Below are 19,059 nucleotides of genomic sequence, written 5' to 3' on the forward strand. Positions count from 1 at the left end.
AATGACATAGTTTTTGTATAACATTTTAAATATATACACGTATTTAGTTTAATGTGCACATTGCTTTAGAGCATTATTCCAGATAAATTACGGTACATTATTTAATAGAACCGGGACTTCGAGCAATAAAATAATTTGCATGTTCACCACAAGTACGTGTGGTTAGTGCAAACTTGATTTCTTGAAAACGGTATCTATTTGGTATTTGAACATCTTAACACCTGTTTTGTTGCCAGAAAGAGTAAAACCTATTCCTAATTTTTCACAATTTTATATAACTTTTCTCACCTGATGACAATAGGAGTAAAGACTTAGATACTTTAAAATATTTGCAAATGAACTCGAAAATATACCACCGTGTATGCAAATGTGAATCATGATATTGCAAAAAGGTCATGGAGCTATCAACTATCAATCCTCTCAAGGCCATAATAATTATGCTAATTTATAACGCACACAATTTTCACTTTCCCCCGAAAGCAGCGACCCTGAGGCTTGGAGCTCAGCTCCCACTTGTATTCAGCACATCAACTTTGATTAATTTTGGAGTCAAAAGAATATATTTTCAACTTTTGCAAATGAATGTGCGTGCATTGAAAAACTTGTTTTTGACCTAATTATTTTACCATGAAATATATTTTAACAATTTAACGACTATTTTATTTAACCAGATAAAGCCCGCTATTGAGTGGTTGAGGGAGTGAGTGAGTGGTTGAGAGAGTGAGAGAGTGGCTGAGTGAGCGGCTGAGAGAGTGAGTGGCACGCACCTTGCCTGTATTGTCCAGGGTGTCCCGCCGCTGCTGCCGCCCAACTGTGTGCCCACGCTCCGTCAGGGTGAGAGCGGCGGTACCGCGCCCGCAGCTGCTTCAGCGCCCGCACCGCCTCATCCAGCGCCTCCTGGTGGGCACGCAGCACCCCCTGGAGCTCCATCACATGGCACTGGCACTCGAAGACACGAGCCAGTGGCACACACGCAGAAGAGGAGACACGGGGATGCATTAGGGCGCCTGGTTTACAGAGGTTGTGGGTTCGATCCCGACCCTGATACCTGTTTATTTGGAGTTTGCATGTCTCTCTCTCCTTGGTCACGTGGATTTTTCTCCATGTCTTTCGGTTTTTCCCTCCACATTCTTAGGTTTTTTCGGTAAAGTCACGTAGGTAAAAATAATAATAATAAAAGTAAAATAAAAATAAAATAAAAATCACGACGTTTCGGAGGCAACACAAGCTTCCGTCTTCAGGTGGAACCGTTACAGCACGATAGCTGTATCAAGTGAGAGAAATTCCAATAAAACAGTCCTTGTATATATACTGGTTGAGGGTGGAGGGAGCCAAGGTAGGCCCTGAATATTATTTATGTGAGGTTCGGTGCGGCTGAAGCACGCTGTTTGGAATGAGCCTTTGTTGTGTAAACTAGGTGCGGATGATGCAAAGGTGCGTGTAAATGGGACTGAGCCTTTTGTTATGTAGAAGTGATGCGGCTGAAATCGCTGCCAGGAAATGAGTCTTTGTTGTGTAGAATGGTTGACTGAGCCTTTGTTATGTAGAGGTGGTGCGGCTGAAATCACTACCAGGAATGCTCCAAATATGTGTAGTTAAATCTTTTTTGCATGATTAATAACATCTTTCCAATGATTACTAAGTTTGTACCCATCATCACGGTTGAAATTATGTCTGTGTTTGTATATTTAGATGGCCTCGTGTACAAACCTTTGATGGTAGCCAGGAGGCTTGCAGAGTACCTTGGTCTCAGAAAAGACAATTTCATGAGACCCCACAGCGCTGTAGCAATGATCGGCAACGGCGGAAGAATCAGTTTAGCCTTGTTTCAGATCTGACTTGTGCTCGCGGACACGATCAGAGATATGACGTTTCATTTCTCCAATGTAGCAATCACCACAACTGCAACTCAGTTTGTAGACTCCAGGGTATTGTAAGTCAGGAATGACATCTTTCACAGATGGAATTAGATCACGGATTTTATGTACTGTAGTGAATCGGACTTTGATCTTATGTTTGTTTAGAATTTTGGAGATCTTTTTGGTCACGCCTGCTATGTATTTTATTTTTATTTTACTTTTATTATTATTATTTTTTTTACCTACGTGACTTCACCGAAAAAACCTAAGAATATGAATTCTTGCAGTCACGAAAGCTTCAAATCTAGAATTTTCCCTCCACATATAGAAATATGCATTTCCATGTGATAAGCTCAGTGAGCCTTACCTTGTAAAATGAAAAAAAGAGGAGTGGGTAGGTGAGTGAGTGGATAGGTGAGCAGGTGGGGTGGTGAGCGAGTGGGTAGGTGAGCGAGTTAGTAGGTCAGCGAGTATTTGTGTGAGTTAGTGGTTGAGTGAGTGAGCGAGTGGTTGAGCGAGTGGTTGAGTGAGTGGGTGGCTGAATGAGTGAATGGTTGAATGAATTAGTGGCTGACTGAATGAGTGGTTGATTGAGTGGTTGAGTGAGTTATTGGTTGAGTAAGTGGCTCAGTGAGTGATTGAGTCGCTAAGTGAGTGGTTGAGTGAGTGAGTAGTTGAGTGAGTGAGTGGCTGAGTGAGTGAGCGGCTGAGTCAGTGAGCGAGTGGCTGGAACCTTAGCTGTGTTGTCCAGCGCGTCCTGCTGGTGCCGCCCCACTACGTCAGGGTCAGAGCAGAAGGCAACTGGTCCAGTGACTGCACAGTCTCACCCAGCCCCTCCTGGCGGGCATGCAGCACCCCCTGGAGCTCCGTCACGTGGCGCTGGCAATCGCAGACACGCATCTGTGGCACACACGCAGAAGAGACATGGGGATGGTTTAGGATGACCAGGGTGGCGAGATGATAACTACCTCTCACAGTATACAGGAGATTGTGGGTTCGATCCGGACCATGATGCCTGTATATTAGGAGTTTGCATGTATCCCTCTCCCCTTAGTCGCATGTATTTTTCTTCGGATCTTCCGGCTAGTGAGCGAGTGATTGATTGAGTGGTTGAGTGAGTAAGAGGTTGAGTGAGTGAGAGGTTGAGTGAGTGGCTGAGTGAGTGAGTGCTTGGTTGAGTGAGTGATTGAGTGAGTGGTTGAGTAAGTGGTTCAGTGAGTGATTGAGTGAGTGAGTGGATGAGTGAGAGCACGGTTGAATGGTTGAGTGAGTGGTTGAGTGAGTGAGTGGTTGAGTGAGTGAGTGGTTGAGTGAGTGCTTGGTTAACAGAGTGGTTGAGTGAGTGAGTGGTTTGAGTGAGTGGTTGTGTGAGCGAGTGGTTGAGTGAGAAAATTAGTGGTTGAGTGAGTGAATGGCTAAGTGAGTGTGTGAGTGCATGAATGAGTGTTTGAGTGCATGAATGAGTGTTTGAGTGCATGAGTGAGTGTTTGAGTGAGTGTTTGAGTGAGTGTTTGAGTGAGTGGTTGAATAAGTAATTGAGTGAGTGAGTGGTTGAGTGGCTGAGTGAGTGGCTGAATGAGTGAGTGAGTGGTTGAGTGAGGGAGTGGCTGAGTGAGTAAGTGGCTGTGTAAGTTAGTGAGTGATTTGAGTGAGTGGTTGAGTGGCTGAGTGAGTGAATCGCTGAGTGAGTGACTGCCTGAGGGAGTGGCTGAGTGGCAAAGTAAGTGAGTGGTTGAGTGAGTGGCAGAGTGAGTGACTGGCTGTGTGAGTGAGTGGCTGTGTGAGTGAGTGGCTGAGTGAGCGAGTAGTTGAGTGGGTGATTGAGTTGCCGAGTGAGTGAGCGGTTGAGTGAGTGGTTGAGTAAATGGTTGAGTGAGTAAGTAAGTTGCTAAGTGAGTGGTTGAATTAGCGAGTGAGTGGTTGAGTGAGTGGCTGAGTGTGTGAGTGGTTGACTGGCTGAGTGAGTGGCGGAGTGAGTGAGTGGCTGAGTGAATGAGTGGTTGAATGAGTGGTTGAGCGAGTAATTGGGTGAGTGTGTGAGTGGTAGAGTGGTTGAGTGAGAGGTTGAGTGAACGAGTGGTTGATCAAGTGGTTGAGTGAGAGGTTGAGTGATCGAGTGGTTGATCAAGTGGTTGAGTGAGTGGTTGAGCGAGTAATTGAGTGAGTGAGTGGTTGAGTGAGAGGTTGAGTGAGTGGTTGAGTGAGAGGTTGAGTGAGTGGCTGAGTAAGTGAGTGGCTGAGTGAGTGGCTGAGTGAGTGGCTGAGTGGATGGCTGAATACGTGAGTAAGTAATTGAGTGAGTAGTTGAGTGGCTGAGTGAGTGGTGGAGTGAGTTAGTGGCTGAGTGAGTGGTTGAGTGAATGAGAAATTGAGTGTTTGAGGGAGTGGCTGAGTGCGTGAGTGGTTGAGTGTGTGAGTGGTTGAGGGAGCAAGTGAGTGGTTGATCAAGTGGTTGAGTGAGTGGTCAATGGAGTGAGTGGTGGAGTGACTGGTTAGTGAGGGAGCGAGTGGTTGAGTGAGGGAGCGAGTGGTTGAGTGAGTGAGCGCATGGTTGAGTGTCTCTGTATAGTGAGTCTATGGGTATCTGTGTTATGAGTCTACGGATGTCTGCGTTGAGTCCATGGACCTCTGTCTGAGACGGTGGGTGTCTGTGTTATAAGTCTACGAGTCTCTGTGTGATGAGTCTATGAGTTTCTCTGTGTAATGAATCTGTGGGTCTCTGTGTGGTGAGTCTATGGATTTCTGTTGGAGTATAGGTGTAATGCGGGCGTAAGCGACCTTCCGGATGTGACGTCACGGGGGGTGGAGTCATGTGACGTGGGTGGAAGGTTCGGGTCCTTAAGCGGGTAAACCGGAAGGGGAAGTCAGTCGGGGTGTGAGCGGAAAAGAGTGAGGCCACGCGGGCGGGTGAGAAGAGGGGGGGGCACCGACGGCTATCGGGAGCCAACCCCGAAGACAAGAGGAAGCTGCGGAGTGGTGTGCAGCTGCAGAGGAGACAGCCAGAAGGGCTGCGTGTTAGAGGCAGCGGTGTGGCTGCCAGGAGGAGCTGCGGAGAGAGAGAGAGACAGCACGAGGCTGCCAGGAGGTGGAGAGAGAGGAGTTGCAGCGAGTACAGCCAAGGGGGGCTGTGTGAGAGAAACAGCAGCGGGGCTGCTGTTGTGGATCGGGCCGACATTGGAGTCAGCACCGTGGAGAAGCTACAGAGTAAAGACAGCCGTGTGGGTGTACAGCACAAACCGAATAAAGGACACTGAGCCAGACATCGTGGTCCAGTCGTTTATTACACTGGTGTCGGAAGTGCAACGGCATGTCGAAACAAGTGAGGAAGAAAGTTAATCCGGCGCCTGCATCGGCTTCTTCGTCCGACGACGACGAACTCCCTCCAACCTCGGATCCTGTTGGGGTGGTGGAGGAGAGCCCGGCTGAGGCGACCACGGGAACGGGAGTGGAGGATGTTGGCGCGGTGGCGGGTCCGTCGACATCATCAGACGCGGATCAACGATGGCAAGCGATGGCGGTACAACTGGAGGCACTTAAGGACGTCCTGGCGCATCTATGCCATCTCGTCGCGCCAGGGACGATGGATGATGCAATTGGTGCTCCGCGGGCCGCCACGTTGCCTGTCCTGCCGCCGCCATTGCCCACGCGGCAAGAGGCCGCCATTTTGCGCGCTCCGTAGCGCCAAACCGCCATCTTGGCCACGCCGCGGGCCGACGCCATTTTGAATTTGCCATCACAACCACCACCATTGGAAGACGGCGGGAAGAGGAGTCGGAGTCGCCACCTTACAACGGTTAAAGAATTTTCCGTCGGTGGGGACTGGAGCGCGTTCGTCTGCCGCTTCTTGGCGGCGGTACGCACAGCAAGATGGACCGATGCGGAGGCTTTGGAGGTGTTGCCGACTCTCCTGGACGACGAATCTGTCCGATTCTTCCGTTCCATAACGACCGATAAGAAGGCAACTTTATGTGGTGTTTTTCAAGAAATGGCCGATGCTTATGAGCCACCAGATGATGCGCATCGGCGATTCGCTCAACGACAACGAGCACCAGAGGAGTCGCCCGTGGCGTTCAGGGGTGCGGTGCTGGAGCTGGCCATGGCAGCTTATCCTGAGACGCCACAGGACCTGCTCGAGCCTCTCATATTAGGGAAAATGTTGGAGCTGTCTCGGGATCTAGGGATCCCCATGCCTGTGTGTGGGCATGAGAAGCTAACTTCCCGGACGGCTGCTAAGTGTCTCAATGCGCAATTCAACCTCCGTCGCTGGAAACAAGTGACGGCGTGGACGGGGGGGCCCGTCAGAGAAGGGGATGCGCTGGGGTGGAACCCTGCGCAGGCTGTCTATGTTCCGGATGACCGGGGCCCTCAACAACTGACGGCCGCCTCCGCTCCATGGACGGGACGCGGCGGGCCGAGACCGCGCGCGGCGCTACCAGAACGGGGCCGTCAGGAGGCGAGGCCTGCGCTTCGGCGCAACGAGGCCGAATGTTTCCGCTGCGGGCGTAGGGGCCACTACGCCAGAGACTGCTGGGCCCGCTTCCCGGCTCCGCCGCAGCAGGAGGCCTCGGCACCGGTCAAGTCGGCTAAAGATCCTCCGAAACAGGCATGTCGGCACGCACCAGACACTCGGCAAGGCTTTACACCTCACCCATCACCGTCGTTGCGCCATCCTAACGTTGTGGTTAAAGCATGCCCTTCGACGGGGCCTTGTCGCTCGGTCACGCAGTGGCGCAAGTTGGCACGGAGAGTCGTCGCGGCCGCTACGGGCTCGTCCACTGTACCGGGGTCTATACAAGGGGTGGACGTACGCATTTTGGTCGACTCCGGCGCGTCTGCGACTATTATTTCGGATGTCATTTTCCATCTGTTGGGCATCCCGCCGGGGGCTGTGCGTCCGGTTTATGGGTCGTGCGTCGCTGCGAACGGGGGTAGCATGGGTATCGTGGGTCAGGTGGATGCTAAGATATCTATTGGGGATGTGTCGGCCTCGGGTGTTGTGTTGATATCGAGATCTTTGGCGCTTCCTTGTTTGTTAGGCACCGATTTTTTGGCTAAGATGCCCATTTTGATCAAAATCAATGAGAATTGTATTGAACTGCCGGGGGGCCGTCAAATCTCGTTTCTGCCGTCGCCCTGGGGGCGACCTGCTTCGGCCGTACAAGTGCAGGCGCTGTCCGTCGCATCTGTGGACATCCCACCTGGTACACAGATGCTTATACCCTTGCGGTATCGGAAGCCCCTGCCTGATCGGCTAGGAGCAGTAGGGGTCTTGTTGTCACCGTCCGCCACGATAACAACCGGGTTGGCGTTAGTGGGGGCACAGACCATCGTCCGGCCGGATCAATTACCGTTTTTACAGGTGCTTAATGCGGGGGGAGAAAACGTCCGTGTCCCGGCCGGTACGGTTGTGGCACATGCCACTACGGCCTTTGCGACCCATGATTGTCCACATAGCCGGGGAATTGTTGCTGGGGTTTCCGAGCCAAGGAGTTCGGATGATCGTTGGGTTGCTCATTTATGTGACGGAAATTCTTCCCTGTCCATGGAGCAACGTGGTGCGCTGCGTAAATTGTTGTTGACATATTCCGATGTGTTCAGCTCCGATGATTTGGATTTGGGCCGCACTTCGTTGCTTTACCATCACATTGAGATGGGCGATGCTGCCCCTATTCGATTAAATTCGCATCGGATGAGTCCTGCGGAGCGAGAACACGTACGGGGGGCAGTGGAAGACATGTTGGCTGCGGACATTATATCGCCATCTAACAGCCCATGGGGCGCTCCAGTCGTCTTGGTTAAGAAGAAGGATGGCAAATTGCGATTTTGTGTTGATTTCCGCAAATTGAATAAGATATCGGTGGCAGATGCGTACCCCCTGCCGCGTATGGATGACTCCCTCGACGCATTGTCGGGGGCTAAGTTCTTTTCCACACTGGACCTCTCTTCGGGATTTTGGCAGCTTCCCCTTGACGAGTCCTCACGGGAGAAAACCGCATTCCGTACGCCGCAGGGGTTATTTCAATTCAACTGTCTCCCGATGGGATTGAATGCGGCCCCTGCTACATTTCAAAGATTGATGGAGCTCGTTTTGACGGGGTTGCAGTGGGAGACGTGTCTTATATATTTGGACGATATTATTGTCTTCAGCCGCACATTTGATGAACATTTGACGCGGCTGGAGACAGTGTTCACGAGGATGCGTTCTGCCAAATTGAAATTCAAACCAAAGAAATGTCACCTACTGCAACGGTCCGTCCGCTATTTGGGGCACATTGTGAGTGCTGAGGGAGTGTCCACGGATCCGGAAAAGACGGCGTGCGTCCGGGATTGGCCGACTCCGGCCACCGTGGGGGATGTTCGGCGGTTTTTGGGATTTGCCTCGTATTACCGAAGATTTGTGCCGGGTTTTGCGACGATTGCGAGGCCCTTGCATCTCCTTACGGGTAAAGGACGGAAGTTTGTTTGGGGACAGCCGGAGGAGGCGGCCTTTCGGAGTCTGCGTGATCTATTGGCCACGGCCCCAACATTGGATTATCCCGATTTCGATCACCCATTCATTCTTGATACGGACGCGAGTGACACAGGTATTGGGGCGGTGTTATCACAGTCTAAAGGGGGTGTAGAGCGTGTCGTGGCGTATGGTAGCCGAGTCTTGTCTCCTGCGGAAACCCGCTACTGTGTCACTCGCAGAGAACTATTGGCGGTTGTTTTTTTCCTACGGCAATTTCGACCATACCTCTACGGTCGTTCTTTTATTGTGCGTACGGATCATGCGGCCTTGCAATATGCCCTTAAAATTGACCAGCCATCCGGACAGTTGGCACGTTGGTTGGACACGCTACAGGAATTTTCCTTCCAAATTCAACATTGGAAGGGAGTGCGCCATGCGAACGCTGACGCACTTTCCAGATTACCGCGGCACGCCCCTTGTAAATGTGAGTCGGGGACGCATAGGTGTTCGCCGATTCCAAACCCCCCTCAGCCGCTTACGTTGGCCGTCGAGAAGTCGGACACTCCGATGGAACCGGGACCGGCTGACGGGGTTTTGAATCTGCCGCGGTCTGTCTGGATCCGGGAACAGATGATGGATGAGTCATTGGTGTCCTTGCGGAAGCGGTCTGCTAGGGACAATGGGAGTCCGAGTACGGCTATGGGGCCGCAAACCGCTCTCCGAGATGGTCTGCTTATGTGGCGGGAGGGGTTCCAGGAACGTTGGCGCCTGGTGGTACCAACGTCCTTGCGATTCGAGTTGATTAGAACCCTCCATTGTGACACTCTCTTACATTTAGGGGTGCAGAAGACCTTGTTGACGTTGCAACGTCATTATTTTTGGCACGGCATGGCGACAGATGTCGTAGGGCACGTGCGCGCGTGCCCTGCGTGTGCACGACGTAAGCCGCCGAAACATCCTTACGTGCCGCCTCTCCAGTCGATTCAGGTGTCTCGAGTCAATGAATTGGTGGCACTGGACATATTGGGACCTTTTCCACCATCGGCGAGGGGTAATAAATATTTGCTGGTAGGGGTTGAGTACCTCTCCCGTTGGCCGATGGCCTGGCCGTTGCCCGATCAGTCGGCCGCGGCCATTACCGACGCCTTTTTGTTTGGGTATATTATGGATAAGGGGGCGCCTGAGAGACTCCTCACGGACCAGGGCAGGAATTTCTCTTCTAAATTATTGGCGGAAGTGTGCGCGGGCCTTGGGACTAAGAAAGTACGGACATCCCCATACCATCCGCAGACGGATGGTATGGTTGAACGGCTGAACAGGACATTGTCTGCCATGCTTTGCCATACCGTGAGTGAACAACAATCAGATTGGGATCTGCACATCCCCGGGGTGCTTTCGGCGTACAGGATGACGCCTCATGCGGCTACAGGATATTCGCCGTTTTACCTTATGTATGGTCGGGAAAACGTGCCGCCGGTGGATGTGCAATTGGGAACTGGGGTGAAGGGACCTCGTAAACCACTTCCTGAATACATTCAGGACACGGTTCGCCGAGTCACGGAGGCGCGGGAGAATGCCCGCGTGGCTACGGCCAAAGCCCAGGCCCGGAACGAGCGATATGCGCGACGGTCTGAGGGGGAGTGCCCTTGGAAGGTTGGGGACCTAGCCTGGCTTCATTGTCCACAGGTACGTCCGGGGACCTCGCCGAAATTGCACAAACCCTGGCATGGTCCCGTACGCCTCATTGCGGTTCCCAACCCACAGTCAGCACGCGTCCAGATTGGGTCTCGTCGCTGGGTTGTGCATACGTCGCGCTTGAAACCATATGTTGCTCCCTTACATGATGCGTCATCCCCCAATGTTGCCTTGCCGGGGTCTGTTGCTGCTGACTCTCCCCTGCCTGCGTCCATTGATCTTGCTAGAGCGCCTGTCGTACCTGTTCCAGACAGGCCGGCCGTGACATTGCGGGGGACGAGGGGCCCTGCTCGGAGGACGCCTGCCAGGTCTGCGGGACCTTCGAGCCCTGCAGCCCTTCCGACCCAGCTGCGGGCACGGTCACAGGACAAGCCCAAGACTAACTCTTTAGGGACACGGGACGGCGATGGACTTCCAGCTGCGACAGGGGGATTACCCCCTGTCATTCCTCGACTTTCATCGCGTTCCCGTTCTGCGAGTGGGCCGCCGACCGTCCGGGACGGGCCGGCGACCCGCACACGTTCCAAATCGCTTACGTTTCGTTGATTGTTGCTGTCTTGTTATTTTTTTCTTACAGTTGTATTTATTGCATGCTTTTTGTACGTTCGTTGATGTTAATTGCGTTGTTGTTGTTGTTCTTGCTGTTACATTGTATGCTTAGTGTCCTTTAGGGGGGGAAGCTCGGTTCGCCGCATTACGATTTGCTATTGGTCAGCCGAGGTCGGCTGGGATTTTTCTACGGGGGAGGGTGGTGTAATGCGGGCGTAAGCGACCTTCCGGATGTGACGTCACGGGGGGTGGAGTCATGTGACGTGGGTGGAAGGTTCGGGTCCTTAAGCGGGTAAACCGGAAGGGGAAGTCAGTCGGGGTGTGAGCGGAAAAGAGTGAGGCCACGCGGGCGGGTGAGAAGAGGGGGGGGCACCGACGGCTATCGGGAGCCAACCCCGAAGACAAGAGGAAGCTGCGGAGTGGTGTGCAGCTGCAGAGGAGACAGCCAGAAGGGCTGCGTGTTAGAGGCAGCGGTGTGGCTGCCAGGAGGAGCTGCGGAGAGAGAGAGAGACAGCACGAGGCTGCCAGGAGGTGGAGAGAGAGGAGTTGCAGCGAGTACAGCCAAGGGGGGCTGTGTGAGAGAAACAGCAGCGGGGCTGCTGTTGTGGATCGGGCCGACATTGGAGTCAGCACCGTGGAGAAGCTACAGAGTAAAGACAGCCGTGTGGGTGTACAGCACGAACCGAATAAAGGACACTGAGCCAGACATCGTGGTCCAGTCGTTTATTACATAGGTATGTGTGAAACTTTGGGTCACTATGTGAGTCGATATGTCTCTGTGTGAATCTATGGGTATGTGGGAGGTGAACCTGCGTTTCTGTGTAGTGAGTTTATGGAACTCTGTGTGATGAGTCTCTGGATGTCTGTTTGGTGAGTCTCTGGATCTCTGAGTGATGCATATGTAATGCGAGCGTAAATGGGGTTGCTGCTGGACTCTGGCCCAATCACACGACCCGAGTTATTGGGGGCAGAGCCCGGTATGGGGCGTGTGAGAGGGGCCGCCGTTCACCTCGGCTCCAATGGGAAGCGAGGTGAATGGAGGTGGAGCAAGCAGGGCAGTATGGGAAGGCCGGATCTGGCGATCCGGAAGGGAGGAGTCAGGGTCACGTGGGAGAGATGATATAGAGAGGAGCCCGGAAGAGATCGAGGCCAGTTGATGGAGTGAAGAAGCGGGACCAAGTTGGGTGGCCGCCGCGCCATCAGCCACGTGGCTGATGGGGCTTCGGCACACCGTCGGCCAGCGGTGTGCGGAGCGGGAGAAGGAGCTGACGGAGGAGCGTGCGGGGCACGCGAGAGGAGCGTGCGTGGCACGCGAGAGGAGCGTGCGGGGAACACAAGAGGAGCGTGCGGGGCACGCGAGAGGAGACGCTGGTCCCTTTTCAGGACCAGCAGGGTGTGAGGACGAGTGGAGGAGCTGAGGAGGAAGCGGGTGCGCGGGGTGCGCGCGAGACGACGCTGGTCCGTGGAAGAGGCCAGTGGGGTGCGGAGAAGAACCTGAATAAAAGACAAGCAGAGACCAGCAGGGCCTGACGGAGTCTTTTATTACACTGGAGTCAGAAGTGGAACAAGATGTCGAAACGTCTCAAGAAAAAGAATATACCTGCACCATCTTCAGAAAACGAAGAGGACCTTCCTCCGGCGGTGGGAGTCCCGATCATGGAAGGCATGGGCGAAGTGGCGGCGAGCGACAGGAGTACAAGATGTCGTCGGGGCGGCCGGGCCGTCTGCGTCGACGGGCGCTGAGGACGGCTGGCGACACGTGGCAGTCCAGCTTGATTCGCTGCGGGCCGTTCTGCTGGATTTAGTCACCCTGGTCGCGCCAGCGACTATGCCGGATCGGCCACGCGGCGGGCCTTCAAGCGGGGAACCTTCGGGTGGGGCCGAGCCGTCCGCCATTGGGGCCTTTGCGACGCTTCCCGCCCTCTCCGACACGCGGCAGGACGCCGCCATCTTGGGAGTGGTCGCGGACGAACGGCGGGAAGCCGCCATCTTGTCGCCGCCGCGGCGGGAAGCCGCCGTCATCTTGAACATCGCGGCGAAGAGGCGGCCATGCGCTACCATCTCGGAGGAGCCGCGTGGTGTGCATCCTGCTGCTGAGCAGCTGTTTTGCGAGAAGGAGCCGCAAGGAGAGGGCGCCGAGGCTGCTGCTGCCGGGGCGGGAGCACCCCCGTCCTGGCTCGTGTGCGAGACACCGGAGCAGTCGCGGGAGGACGCCGCGCTCACCGTCCGAGTTCTTCGGGGCATCTCAAGTCACCACCCTGCCGTCCTCTGCTCGCTGCAGCCCGGGCGAGTCATCACGATATGCACCCGGCCCTAACACACACCTCACCCATCTTGCTTGTGCCGGGGTGCGATTATTGTATGTCTCGAGCGTGCGGAGCGCGGGTCGGGATGTGTGTGTGGGGATGGACGGGCTGTCTGCTTGTGTTGTTCTGCGTCAAATAGTGGTTATGTGCGTTGCGGCATGGGGATGTTATCTTGATGGTGAGGTTAATTATTAATTCGGTTGCGTCGAGTGTCCCGCGCTGTTACCATCCCGTGGGTTGCTGTGTGCGACATGATTATTTTGATGATTTTTTTGCTGCACGGTGCGACAGGGTTAACGGTGTGTTGTCTGCCTGCAGCACTGCTTGCGATTGTGCATAATGTACGACCTGTGTGGAACTTTGCTGCTTGTAATCGCGATATGCTGACTGCACATACTGTATAGACTGTCTTTCTGTATGGATGCGGTGCATTGTTTTGACCATTGGGTTCGGGATTGTTATTAGTTGTGCGTACCTGTTCGGAAATTGGTCAATTCGTGGGGGACCCTAAAATTTGGTTGTATGGGTGTTTGTGCACGCGAGATTGCATGTGTGTTCATAGGAAATTGCGAGTGTTGAGGGATGGGGTCGTAAATTGTCGCCAAGTGGCGTCGCTCTTGAGGCCAGGGGTTGCATTGCGAGTTGGTGTGTATGAGCAATGTGTCTTGGTCAACTATGGGTTAAAAATTCCCCCGATACGACTGCTGTGTGCAGCGAGCTGCGGCTATGCGTCGTATCATTGGGGGTTGTTAAAACGTGACAGGGGATGTATGTTGTGACCCCCAGCGAGGGGCAGCTAGGGTGCACGCACGGGAAAAACTGCCGAAGTGGTCGGACGTTGGGCCGCCATTTTGGCTAGCGCGGGAAATCGCGGGGATGCGCTCGGCGCATGGGGCCGCCATTTTGAGCGCGCGCGGGAAATCGCGGGGATGCGCTCTGCGCATGGGGCCGCCATTTTGAGCGCGCGCGGGAAATTGCGGGGATGCGCTTGGCGCAGGGGGCCGCCATTTTGAGCGCGTGGGGAAAACTTCGGTGGGGTGCTTCGCGCGTGCCGCCGCCATTTTGAGTATACACGTCGAGCCGCGGGGATGCGGTTATGGATATCATCCCTTGACTCTCGTGTTGCGCTCTAACTTGTGTGCGTGCATTGCGTGTTGTGCGCAATGCTGGCGTGTTGGCGCCCATCGGGGTAACAGGAGCATAGTGGCCCGTGTCTGACTAAGGGGGGGCGTGTCATTGCACCAGCATTTTGGGACAGAGATGCTGGCTGGGTTCTATTCTGGGGCAAATATTTCACCAGTATACGCCTGCCATTGTTGAGTGGGTGATGCACGAGTTGTGGTCACATCGGCCTATGGCCGATGGCTGACCTGACAGCCCGGAGGCGAGACACTCCGTGGTATGTCTCAAACTAATGGGCCGTGTGCTCATATGGCTCGGGGAGTCGGGGTTCTGTCGTGCGGTGGCAGACTGTGAACCTGGTGGGCCGGGGGCTCACGGAATTCAGAAGTAGAGGTTCCGTTACGTGGCAGCGAACGGGGAGACCTGGCTAGCATGGGGTGGGGATTCCCCTTGCGGGTCCTCCAGCGGGAAGGGCCGCGGACTTGTTCCGCTTTGGGTTATCACGTTATTGAATGTATAAGGAAACATTGCCCCGTGGGGGGGTCGATGGGGTCTGGCCTTGCCAAGGGATGAACCTTCCCTTGTCTGTAAAGCATCAGACTATAAGATGCTGGGGTGTGTCCATTGGTGATGGGATAGTACGGGATGGAGTGTGGCAGAGTCGTTGCGATGTGCCAGTGTCTCGTCCCCGAAATTGCACTGACCGAGTGTATGGCAAGTCGACGTTGCTGTGGTTGGACGACCACGGTGAGGGCGAAGGCAAGTTAAATGTTGCCGCTGGGAAGCATGGCTCTCTCCACGCGAGGGTGTGCGGCTGGGGGCTGTGTTGAGAGTGACAGTGGGTAGATGCTGTGTACGTGAGATGTCTGTGCTGGTCTTCAAGGGAGGACTGCTGATGGGCAAGAGCAGGAAAATTTTTGTTGTCATGTGTAAATAATATTTTTTAGTTAAAATGTAAATACTGGGGCATCCATCGCGTCGATTTTTGGGTATTTATTGCGTTCTCCTTACACGGGGCGGATTTAGATCATCTCCACTACCCTGGAGCCGGGTGGCTGTCGTGTACGACATGCGGATGTGCGTTTTGTTTTGCTGTGCCTCAGGGGGTTGGGTTCTCCTTCTCGTCACAGATCTTCGGCGCCTGCCACACTGGGTGTTACCGGTTGTGCTAACCGGATGTGGACTTGTAGGGGGAGTGGAGCGCCTGTTCGTCACTTCTGCTCTACCAGTTGCTCTCTGAAGTTGGACTTGAGCAAGGCAGATGGACCAGCAACACGGACACGTTCTAAGACACCGCAGCATTCCTGGTTTATGCGCGTCGGCCGTTCTTGCATGTCGGTTACCGTTGTTGTGTATTGCTTTCCATTCCTTAATTCTTTCTTGCTTGTTGCGCGGAGGACGGGCCGGTGTTCCGTACCGGATCCTGATCCCTTCCCTTAATTGTGTTTGTCGTTGTACTCTCCGTTGTGTCTGGGGTGATTCCTGATAGTGATGCCGTCGCTCGCATTATTATATCCTATTGCAGCCGGGATGACTGGATTTTTCATCGGGGGGGGAGGGGGGTCATGTAATGCGAGCGTAAATGGGGTTGCTGCTTGTTGGATCTATACCCCTTTTTTAAAATTAATATTAAGAATTATTCTGCCAACATATATAATCTTTTTTTCATAAACACGGGGCAACTTAGGAGCAAACAGAGACGAGCGGAAAACCCGTTCCCCCACTTCCACAGATGCGTGCACACCTCGCTTCAAAGGCCAGAAGGCAGGAAAGAGATAGCCATCAAATGTCATAAATTCCACACAAAAGAAAAGGGGAGGGGAGTCGCAAGAAGGTGTTAAAGTAACACCCACGCTTCAGGAAGCCCCCCTCACGACACAGGGACAGGCGCCACGAAGAAATATATAATTATATTCTTAACAAAGAAAATAGCATCGACAACAAGAAAGCACAGACGGGTTTGAATCCTCATGTATTAATTCCATACGGACATTATTTACCCTTAATAATTTCTACGCGGCCGGGCCGAAGCAGCAAAGAATAATTATGGCAGTCAGGGTCGCTCCTAAGAAAAAAAAAAAACTAATTCCCTAGCCCCGGGATATCAGATAAAATAATAACAGGAAGTCAAATAATAAGTACGAAATTAGAGTGGATCTCCTAGGAAAGTTAAGGGCGGAGAAGTCTATCATGATTAACCAACATGCAACACTCCAGGGGAAGCAAGCACCTCACAGCCGTCTTTGTCTTCCCGAAAGAAACGGCCAGAGCACACACAGCGCCGGGAAATGGCCCTCAAAGTTTGTGGCGAGCAGGCGATGGCTCGAGAAAGGAAATTAACAGAAGCAGATGCTCTTAAAAAAAAAAAAAAACACGCGCAGGGTGCTCCAATGACGGAGCACAGCCGTCTTTGTCTCCCCGCAGCACGGACAGCAAGATTTGCGCACGCGAGCAAATAACATTTCCCCATAGGGAGATCAAACCACGATGAAATACCGTGAACACGGCTACGGCATGCATTGAGTCACTTACCGTCAAATCACAATACTACTAAACAGCAAAAGTTAGTCATTTTAACTTCCAAACCAAAAACAACTTAAGCTGTGTGAGACAAAGGATATAACGCCCAGAGCGAGGGAGGGGATCATTAAGCTCGCTTAACGCAATCAAAAACCTGGATTATGATTGTGATTGTGTAACCTCGGTGCGAACGTGAATCGTCGGTCTGGTTTAATTGATGACTCGTGTGTGGCGCCGTTCGCTAGGAAGCCCCACCCCTCCTTCCAGAATTATTGCGTGCAGCTGTGGCTTTTGGAAAAACCTTTCCTCCAATAAAACACAATAAAACACACAAACGACAAACACGGACGAAACGCACACGAACAAAGGGAAAAGTTATATGACCCGGCCTTTGAACAACTCGGAAAAACGGAGTGGATTTTCTCAATATAAGCCGAGGCAAAATCCATTCAACACAGATCTCTTCGGGGCTCCGGCCCCCACAGATCACCAGGGCTCCGGCCCCCACATCTCTTCTCGTCGCCGACAACGAAGAAGCTCTTCCGTCATCCAGAATGACGATGTTCGCGGGGTAGCGACGTGCATCGACAAGCTGAGGTCTGCACCACCTAAGAAGAATCGCCACACTGAGTCGCCGAGCTACGAGTGAAGCTGACGGAGATTCCAGCTATCACTCTCGAGCCAACAAAGACACCCAACGTCCACCCAGCAACGAACGAAGCATCGTTCATCACCAGAGTGACGACCAGCGAACAACCTGTAGGAAGGGCGGAGATCGCCAAGCGTCGACCAAGCGAGCAAAGCAGAGAGCACGAAGCAGTGGAGAAAGCCTGATCGAATGGCTGTGAGGAGGAGGACAGCGCCAACGCATGCGCCGCGTGTTCAATACGCACACACAGATCAACCAGCACCAACGAACCTACTCGTCATCCCAGCAGTGGCTAAAGCCTGATCGAACGGCTGTGAGGAAGAGGACAGCGCCAACGCATGCGCCGTGTGTTTAATACGCACACACAGATCAACCAGCACCAACGAACCTACTCGTCATCCCGCAGTGGAGAAAGAGAGTCAAAGCCTTCCGAACGAGCGCCGCCGCCAGAGCTGCAGAAAACGCGCCACCGCGCCGTCAGCTACCGAGAGCACGCCACCGCGCCGTCAGCTACCGAGGGCCGCCAAGCGCCGCCAAGTGCCGCCGCTCACCTCCCTGCGGAGAAAGTCGCGGCTGCAACCCGCACGGGCGAGAGGAAATCTGCGAACCAGGGTCGTATCACCTCCGCCACTCACAACCTCCAGGAGAGAGAGAATATCTTGTCAAACCTGTTTCTTTGTCATAGAATCCTTGACAAAGAATTAATCAAAGCAGAGCCGATACGCTCTCCCACCAACACACACGCCCTCAACCACAATTGTCTCAAACATTTCATTAACAGATATAATCTTGCCAACGAATCGATTGACGTATGCTTCGCCTTCGGGGTACAATAAGTGCTTTTATTGCCGTCATATGAATATCGTCGCATGCTTGTTTTAAAACTCGGCCAGTCGCCGATTGTGCTCGATACATGGGGGAACTAATGAGATGTCTGGTGGAAAAGTAGAATTACGGTTGTTAGAAGAGTGTTAGCCTTCAGTTCGTTAATTGCATAATCTCGCCAATGAATCTATGGACGTATGCTTTTGCCTTTGCATGTTAAGAGTATCACATGTTTGTTTAGAATAAAATGGTTAACACAGAAGTATCTCGAGTGTTTCTTCCAAGTCCATGCAAAACTGTCTTATTCATAAGAACTGTAGCCTGCGATGAAATATGAAATTGGAGACCTAACATAACATAAACACACTAAGATAATCAGTAAATGTTAATAAATAATAATCGTGTTATCCTGATTGATACAACTCTGGATAAACGAAACTAAGCTAAATTATCATAACTGCACACATTAACATAATCGCAAGCATTTGCATAAATCACTACGATTATCTCCGTGATTATCATAATTTATGCATATAATTACACACATTAACATAATTTATGCGATTTGCACATTTTTTTGAAATTTCATTAATTTTTATTATTTTTATCAAAATTTCATAATTACAACATAAACAACATGCTGGAGCCCGGTATGGGGGGCGTGTGAGAGGGGCCGCCGTTCACCTCGGCTCCAATGGGAAGCGAGGTGAATGGAGGTAGAGCCAGCAGGGCAGTATGGGAAGGCCGGATCTGACAATCCGGAAGGGAGGAGTCAGGGTCATGTGGGAGAGATGATATAGAGGGGAGCCCGGAAGAGATCGAGGCCAGTTGATTGAGTGAAGAAGCGGGACCACGTTGGGTGGCCGCCGCGCCATCAGCCACGTGGCTGATGGGGCTTCGGCACACCGTCGGCCAGCGGTGTGCGGAGCGGGAGAAGGAGCTGACGGAGGAGCGTGCGGGGCACGCGAGAGGAGCGTGCGGGGCACGCGAGAGGAGCGTGCGGGGCACGCGAGAGGAGCGTGCGGGGGCACGCGAGAGGAGACGCTGGTCCCTTGTCAGGACCAGCGGAGTGTGAGGACGAGT

General features: G+C 53.0%; 1 protein-coding gene across 3 annotated transcripts in view; it reads right to left on the reverse strand.

Annotated features, from left to right (window-relative positions):
* LOC144734511 (uncharacterized) overlaps positions 1 to 19,059 on the reverse strand; it is a 77,024-nt gene that overhangs the window by 33,779 nt on the left and 24,186 nt on the right. For 2 of the 3 annotated variants that reach the window (XM_078616738.1, XM_078616740.1), the window contains 2 exons: positions 2,593 to 2,759; positions 768 to 897 (listed from right to left, as the gene is read on the reverse strand). The gene's annotated coding sequence lies outside the window, so the exon portion shown is untranslated. Of the gene's footprint in view, positions 1 to 767; positions 2,760 to 19,059 lie in introns of all 3 variants that reach the window. The other variant, XM_078616739.1, reaches the window with a different exon arrangement.

This window comes from Lampetra planeri, chromosome 51 (genome assembly GCF_965212315.1).
Source record: "Lampetra planeri chromosome 51, kcLamPlan1.2.h2, whole genome shotgun sequence".
NCBI classification, from domain to species: Eukaryota; Metazoa; Chordata; class Hyperoartia; order Petromyzontiformes; family Petromyzontidae; genus Lampetra; species Lampetra planeri.